This window comes from Hordeum vulgare, chromosome 1H (genome assembly GCF_904849725.1).
Source record: "Hordeum vulgare subsp. vulgare chromosome 1H, MorexV3_pseudomolecules_assembly, whole genome shotgun sequence".
Classification (NCBI taxonomy): domain Eukaryota; kingdom Viridiplantae; phylum Streptophyta; class Magnoliopsida; order Poales; family Poaceae; genus Hordeum; species Hordeum vulgare.
In genome coordinates this window covers 357,660,620-357,669,834 of record NC_058518.1, presented here as the reverse complement: position 1 = coordinate 357,669,834, position 9,215 = coordinate 357,660,620, and positions in this window count along the sequence as shown.

The window sequence follows — 9,215 nt, the reverse complement described above, 5'->3', positions numbered from 1 at the left end:
ATAGTGACAAGAAAGCAAGCAATATAAATATATTTGAATTTTCTGTAAAACAAAAAATGAAAGCAAATAAAAAGTATAACATGTAAATGATAATGTTTGTGTAGGAACCATAAGTTGATTGCTGATTCTCCCCGTTAACGACACCACAAATCCTTCTGCTACTTTGTAGATGTGTTAGGGCTTTCCCCGAAGAGGAAGGGATTGATGTAGTAGAGTAGAAACAAGTATTTCCCTTGGTAGACAGCGGCAGGTCAGTAGCACCGTCGTATAACTCAAAATAAATCTTAACGATCTACCAGACGTTCACCTCAAAAAATCAGAGAAAGAGAGCCTTTCGGGAGCTCCATAAAATCCACCATGTAGTGGCGACAAACCCATGGTCGAACACACCCATTACTTTTGACCAAGGCAACGAGCCGATGATTAGCACAAGCCAGGTATGTGCCGCCCTAGTCCTGAACCCCATAGTCTATGGCTTCAGACTCAACAAAGTACTAATGGATGGGGGCAACGAACTCAACCTCATCTACGAGGACACACTTGACAAAATGCAGTTCGACCGATCTCGAATCGAGCTGAGCACAACCACCTTGTGGGGTATTGTCCCCAGGAAAGAGGCCCGCTGCACCGGACGGTTACTGCTCGATGCAGTATTCGGTACACCCAATAACTACCGATCCGAAGAGCTCCTCCTTCATATAGTCCCGTTTCACAACGGTTACCACGCTCTGTTGGGAAGCGAAGTCTTCACAAGATTCAAGGCCATACCGCACTACGGGTACATGAAACTCAAAATGCCAGGGCCAAACGGCGTGCTCACAGTAATGAGTGACCCCAAGAGAGCCCTCCGAGTCGAAAACAAAATGGCATCCCTCGCCCTTGAGGTACTAGCTGATACCCTTGTCGCAAAGCAACTCATGGCACTACGTGTCGTGATGGACAAAGATGACGTGATCCTCGGCAAACGACCCAAGTCCACATCCTTCAAACCTGTGGACGAGATCGTCAAGTTCCAGGTATACCCAACAGACCCTAATAAAACAACATATATCGGAGCACAACTGGAGCCTGCAGTCGACGAAGCACTACGCGTCTTCTTGCGCGAAAATTGGGACATATTTGCGTGGCACCCCTCAGACATGCCTGGAATCCCTCGGGGCTGTTGGAGCACAGTCTGAACATAATCATCTGTTTGAAACCTGTCAAACAAGCCATTCGTCGATTTTTCGAACCAAAGCGTCAAGCTATGGGCGAGGAACTCGCCAATCTATTGGAAGCCGGGTTCATAAGGGGCATTAAACACCCTGACTGGTTGGCAAGCCTGGTCATGGTACCAAAGAAGGACAAATCTTGGAGGCTATGTGTCGATTTCAAGGACCTAAACAAAGCATGCCCTAAGGATCCTTTTTCGTTGCCCCGAATAGACCAAATTATGGACGCAACCGGACATGAATCCTTTTGTTTCCTTGATGCCTACTCCAGATACCATCAGATCAGGGTGAAGGAATCCGATCACGCAGCAACTGCCTTTATAACACCCTATGTGCCATTTTGCTTCAACACGATGCCGTTCGGGTTAAAAAACGCGGGCGCCACTTACCAGGGCATGATCCAGACATGCTTGGGGAAACAAATTGGCAAAATGGTGGAGGAATATTTGGACGACATGGTCATTAAGACCAGACACGTCGACCAGCTGGTAGATGACCTCAAGGAAACCTTTATCAACTTACGGGCATACGATATTCGGCTTGACCGTGATAAATGTGTCTTCGAAGTCCCAACCGGCAAGTTCCTCGGATTCATCATGTCACAAAGGGGAATCGAGGCCAATCTGGCCAAAATACGAGCATTATCACAGCCCGCGATCCCAACAAAGCTACAACATGTCCAAAAGCTCGCAAGTTGCTCATACGTCCCAAACGTATCTATAATTTCTGCTTGTTCCATGATCTTTTGGGTGACATTGTTATGTGGTTTGCTACACTTCTATATCATTTTACACATACTTGGACTAACCTACTAACTTAGTGCACCTAGTGCGAGTTTCTGTCTGCTGATGTCTATTTTGCAGGGGCTTTTACCCAATTTTCCGAAGGCCAAAAAATTCCAGAAAAAATAAATAAAAATCAGCGAAACAGAAGCTTCCGGATCATCGAAGATGGGCCAGAGGGGGGCCAGGGGCCTCCCAGGCGGCCTGCTGGCGCGGCCAAGCCCTAGGCCGCGCCATGAGGTCGCCTGGGTGGGTCCCACCTCCTCCGGTGCCCTCCTTTGGCCTATATTTACAGTCCCAAGAGGAAACCCTTGTACAACTTCTGGAATCGCGAATTTCTCCATCGTTTCGCCGGAGCGTCAGGAGACCTCTTCTCGGCACCCTGCCGGAGGGAGGATTGACCTCCGGGAGCTTCTCCACCGCCATGGACGCCTCCCGGACGTGCCATGAGTAGTCCTCCTTAGACCATGAGTCCATGACCAGTATATATGTGATGTCTTCTCTCATATATTGTGCTTCAATGGTTAGTCCTTGTGAGCTGCCCTACATGATCAAGGCATTAATGTAATTCTCTTGCTATTGCTATGCTCGGTTTGTTGCGATACGATGGATTATGAGATTATGTTCAGATTGTTATGAGTTATATATTTGATTATACTTTTATATTATGTTCCTTAGTGATTCATGCATGTTCTTCATTGCTATTTATTGCTTTGGCCGAGTAGTAGATTGTAACTCCAAGAGAGAGCGTTATGCATGATTGTGGGTTCATGCCCCTCAATGTCTAGCTTGAGTGACAGAAACATGAGACTAGGGGATGTGCTTGTTGCCACGAGGGAGAAAACAATGGTGCTTGGGACCATGGTTGCAAGGATTGTTTACCTTACGCATAGTTTGTTAATGCAGTTGTCCGTTGCTTTGAGTTTACACTTTGGGTGGGGCTCGCAACTTAATACCAGAGAGATGTTCTGGATAGATATCTCAAGGTGGATGATTAGTAAGTAGATGTTGATGAATAAACGGTCTACTTGTCTTGGCGTACTGCCCATTACTATTGAACCTCTAACTATCAAGTAGCATAATTAGCATTGCAGTGCGTTCATAATTCTGTCAATTGCCCAACTATGATTTGTTTACCCAATCATAGTTGTTTATCGTCTTTTGGGAGAGAGACATCACTAGTGAAAATCATGTGACTTCGGTCCATATCACCATCATTGTTTACACCTCCATCATTTACCACTTTCATTTACTTTTCTGTTGCAATCACTATTACTTTCCCGCTTGTGCTTTGATCCTTTGCAAACTACAAGGCTAGAGAGATTGACAACCTCTCTGTACTTGTTGGAGCAAAGTTATTTGTTGTGTGTGCAGGTCCACCTCTTCTACTAGCGCCAGGGTGGAAGACACCTACTAGTTGAGCCTAGGAGTCCTCCTGGTTCGATAAACCTTACAGTCTCCGTGTAAGGGAAATCTGCTGCTCACTACATCTCCACCTTCCACTCGGGTAACCAAGGAGGGGCGATAAGTATATCCATGAACTCGTCATCAAGCAAATTCTGGCGCCGTTGCCGGGGACTCCAGGCTTCAAGATAGGGGAGTTGCACGCTATCCTTTACCTTTGCTTTTTAGTCTTGTTAGTTTGCTTTCTAGTTTTTGCTTTAGAGTCCTGTACCAAAAACCACAAAAAAATTAGTTGCTTTGTTCTTGCTTGTTGCTGTTGCTATGGGTTCCACTGAAAACACCAAGTTGTGTGACTTCACTAGTTAGTCTTATGGAAAACTGCACTCTTAGTTCGCTTCTTGGGGAAGGCCGCTTTACCACACCTTGGTAGAGAAGTCTCCTCCACCTACTGAATGTATCCCATTCAAAATACCACTTAGGATAATTTAAATAATTAGGAATGATTGTTATGCAGGAGATGGAACAGTCAATCCTAGCATTCATTTGTTGAAACTTACATAACTTTGTGAGTTGTTTAAGATTTCAGGTTTGACAAGAGATGGAGCCATAAGGAAATCATTTGCCTTGTAACTGAAAGGAAAAGCATTGGAATGGTATAGGCTACTAGATGATTCTCACCTACGTGATTGGGAAGAGATTCAGTCTCTCTTTTACTCCAAGTTTTATCCTCTTCATGAAGTCCATGTGGATCATGGTAACAATGCTTTTTTGTGATACTTATATTGTTGAGTTTATTCATGATCCCACTGAAAATTATTATGAGAAGGGAACATATGCTTATAGATATTTCAATAATATCAAGTTCCCACTCTTTATGTTGAAGGTTTTGAAGCTACACTTGTTTTGCCTTCCTATGCTTATTGCTTTGTACTTCAATAAATTATTCTATTGCAATATTCCTATGCATAGGAAGCATGTTAGACTTAAATGTGTTTGGTATTTTCTTCTTGGTGCTCTCTTTTGTTCTACAACTCTTATTCCTATGAGAGCATTATTAAAATCTTAAGCCTATCTTTATGGCTATAAAGAAAGAGCTCTAGGGAGACAACCCTTGTTATCTTTACTTTGAGTTTTTAGTGGTCTTGTGTGTGTTACTACTGTAGCAACATCATTGTATCTTTATTTTCAAGCTTTGTGCCAAGTTTTAGCCTCTGATTGCAAGAAAGTTCAAAAGTTGTGACATGCTGTCCAGAAACAGATTATGTCTGCTTGACGAAAAAATTCGCCAAACATCACCAGGTCATCTTTCTGGCATCTGTTCTGAGTTTTTTGGTTTGAGCTGGAGAAGTTCCCCGAAAAAATTATTTACTACCTGTTGTTCTATTTTTCACAGATTCTGCCATGTTTTGTGTTTTCATCATTTTGCAAATCTTAAGCTTGCTTTTACTTTGCAAAAACCTTTTGGCAATCATGAGAAATAATAGATTTTCATGAAAATCATTATTTCCAGTAGGTAATGAATTATTTTATCATGGGTACTAACCACTCTAATCAGCTTATGATGAGTTTCGTATGAAGGGAGTTTTCAAGTATGCGATGGGAGATGATGAAATAATATACAGGAGTGTCAAGCGCTCAAGCTTGGGGATGCCCCCATGCACCCCAAGAAATATTCAGAGGAGACTCAAGCTTCTAAACTTGGGGATGCCCCCGTGCATCCCCTTCTCTATCAACAATCATCAGTTCGTCCATCTCCATGGTATATTTTTATCACTTCATATGATATGTGTTATGCCTGGAGCGTCTCGCTCTTTACTTTTTAGTTTGTTTTAGTTTTTCTTGTTGTTCATAACAAGTCGGAACCTAGCCTTCCTTGTTTGGGAGAGATACACGCTCCATTCCGCTCTACAACACAACATAGGTTTTCATGCTTATCCCTTTTATGCGTTCTTCATCTTTTCGTAGCTCCTGTCATGCTTAGCTCTTAGTTTTCATGCTTATCTTTTTAAGAGCTATTATTTAGGTTGCTTCTGGAACTCTCTTGAGTATCATGCTTATCTTGTTAAGAGAGTTGGGTCGTTGCACTGAGTTGTGTGTCTTGCATGAGTAGGTAATTGAGGTTGTTATTTAAGATAGTATTAACTTGCAATAGTTTTGAGGTATTGATTAGAGTAATGTTTGGACTATTGGTGCCAAGAGCTTGAGCCTATTAGTGATAGGTGTCCTATTTTTGGAAATCCGTGTGTTTTTCAAAAACTAAAATTAGTTGAGAACTCTAGCTACTAAATTGATCGCTAACCTCTTGAGGGGTTGGAATATATAGAGTACCCTCACGTTACCATAAGTCGAGGATGTGCAAGGATAACCAAAGCCCCAAATACTCCTCCTCAGGGTACTTGTCTCTTTGTGAATTTCCTAACTAGATAGAGAGTTACCGATAATAAGTGTATGAATTCTTCGGATTATTGTGAGTATTCGATTGTTGGCACTTCCACCATCCATATTTTGCTAGCCTATTCGGTACCATGCATTGCCCTTTCTCACATTGAGAGTTGGTGCAAACTTCGCTGGTGCATCCAAATCCATGACATGATACGCTCTGTCATACATAAGCCTCATTATATCTTTCCTCAAAATAGCCACCATACCTACCTATTAAGGCATTTCCATAGCCTTTCCGAGATACATTGCCATGCAACATCCATCATCTCATGACTTGATCTTCATGTCATACATGCTTTTGCTTGATCGAGGAGCCGCATGCTAGTTGGGCCTTGCCCTTATTACTGCTACATGACACGCTAGTATCATTGCATATCCTGCTACACTGGCAGAGTCATACATTTTCATACATCATGATAGTTTTCACTTGTCTTTATGTTGAGTACTTCTTATAAAGTTTGATGGTTTTTCTTTTTATTCATGTAAAACATAGAGTGTTGCCCTTAAGTGAGGAAAAGATCCCAAAGTGGAAAGAGTACAAATGAGAGATAAAAAGAAAGAGCCAAAGAGGCCACAAAAAAAAGAGAAAAAAAGAAAGAAAAAAAAGAGAGAAGGGGGAACACTACTATTCCTTTTGAAAGATTGATAACCCACAAGTGTAGGGGATCGCAACAGTTTCCGAGGGTAGAGTATTCAACCCAAATTTATTGATTCGACACAAGGGGAAGCGAAAGAATATTCTCAAGTACTAGCAGCTGAGTTTGTCAGTTTCAACCACACCTGAAAGATTAGGGTCTGCAAGCAAAGTATCAGTAGCAAAGTGGTATGATAACAACAGTGTCAGAAAAAGATCTGTTGACAACAGACTATTCCTAACTGTTGTATCAATGGCGCCAGTAAATAGCACGTGGACGGGGGACTATTCTTCCCAGGCAACGACTATAGAAAAGTCTTGCAACAAGTAGCAGCAAAGTAACAGCAGTAGTGACAGCAGCAGCAAGGAACAACAGTAGTGACAACAGTAGCAGCAGCAGTAGTAACAGTAGAGTAATAGCAGTAGCGACAACAGTAGCAGCAAAGTAACGTAGCAAGGACTAGTAGTAAAAGACTCGTAGGTAGTGGATCAGTGATGGATGAGTATGCTGGAAGTGGATTAGTGATGGATGAGTATGCCAAATGTGATTCATCATGTAACATCTATAACACGGAGAGATAAGTAACTAGCTCCCGTTCGTCAATCTAATGTAGGCATGTATTCCGTATGTAGTCATGCGTGCTTAGGGAAAAGAACTTGCATGACATCTATTGTCCATCCCTCCTGTGGCAGCGGGGTCCTAATGGAAACTACGGGATATTAAGGTTCTCCTTTTAATAAAGAACCGGACCAACGCATTAACACTTGGTGAATACATGAACTCCTCATACTATGGTCATCTCCGGGAGTGGTTCCGGCTATTGTCACTCCGGGGTTGCCGGGTCATAACACATAGTAGGTGACTACAACTTGCAAGATAGGATCTAAAACACACATATATTTGCGACAACATAATAGGTTCAGATCTGAAATCACGGCACTCGGGCCCTAGTGACAAGCATTAAGCATGGCAAAGTAGTAGCAACATCAATCTCAGAACATAGTGGATACTAGGGATCAATCCCCGTCAAAACTAACTCTATTACATGATAGATCTCATCCAACACATCACCGTCTAGCAAGCCTGCGATGAGATTACTCACGAACAGTGAAGAGCATCATGGAATTGTCGATGGAGGAAGGTTGATGATGACGATGGCGACGATTTCCCCTCTCCGGAGCCCAAAACGGACTCCAGATCTGCCCTCCAGATGAAGAACAGGAGGTGGCGGCGCCTCCGTATCGTAAAATGCGATGAATCCTTCTCTCTGATTTTTTTCCGGGCGAGACGGAATAAATAGAGCTGAGTTTGGAGGCGGTGGCGCCACGTGGGACCCACAAGCCCTCACGGTGCGGCCTAGGGGGGTGGTTGCGGCCCACGGGCTTGTGGCCCACTGGCACACCCCCTCCGTTGGATCTTTGCGCGGGTATTTTTCATTAATTCCAGAAAAAATCTCCGTAAATTTTCGGGTCATTCCGAGAACTTCTATTTCTGCACAAAAACAACACCATGGCAATTCTACTGAAAACAACGTTAGTCCGGGTTAGTTCCATTTGAATCATGCAAATTAGAGTCCAAAACAAGGGCAAAAGAGTTCGGAAAAGTAAATACGACGGAGACGTATCAACTCCCGCAAGCTTAAAGCCTTGCTTGTCCTCAAGCAATTCAGTTGACAAACTGAAAGAGACAAAAGAAAAACTTTGACGAACTCTGTTTGTTCTTGTTGTTGCAACTGTGTCTAACTCCTAACCAGAATTTCAGCAAGATCACAAGCAAACCACATAAGCAAATGACATCTAGGTCTCACGGTAAACTCATATCAATGGCATAATCAACTAGCGAGCAAATAATAATAAGCCTCAAATGTCAACACTTCAATCAAAACAACATGAAGCGGTACGAATAGATGGTATCTCGCTAGCTCTTTGTGAGACCGCAAAACATAAATGCAGAGCACCTTCAAAGACCAAGGGCTGACTAAACATTGTAATTCAAGGCAATGAAGATCCAGTCACAGTCATACTCAACACAGTTAAAAGTAAAGCATAAAAATGATAGAGGCACTCTCTAATTGGTGCGTTTGTAAGAGGGGGATGACTCAACAGGAAGATAAATAGACATGCCCTTCGCAGAGGGAAGCATTGATTTGCACAGGTGCCAGAGCTCAAGCTTTGAAAACAGAGATAATAATTTTGGGTGGCATGCTCTCATTGTCAACGCAGTGACTAAGAGTTCTCAACATCTTCCACGCTACACATGCTATAGGCGGTTCCCAAACAGAAAAGTAATGTTTTGACTCCCCCACCACCAATCAATCACACTCCATGGCTAGCCGAATCCTCGGGTAGCATGCTCTAGGGGGAGTTTTTTTGCAATTATCTTTTCGATTTGAGGATGGAACTGGGAATTCCAATTACCGGCCCCTTTCTCGTGAATGATAGTGAATAAAGAATTGTGAGCACTCACCATACTATTACATGCTTAGGAGTAGATGTTACACAAGGAAGACAACATAATGAATTGTGTTTTCTTGGTTCCAAACAATGTTATATGATTAGAGATCCCTTAGCATGTGACGATTGCTTCCACCTCATGTTAGCCAAAACTCCCGCACCAAGTAGAGATAGTACTTGTGCATCCATGAACCTTCAACCCAGTTTTGCCATGAGAGTCCACCATACCTACCTATGGATTGAATAAGATCCTTCAAGTAAGTTGTCATCGGTGCAAGCAATAAAAAT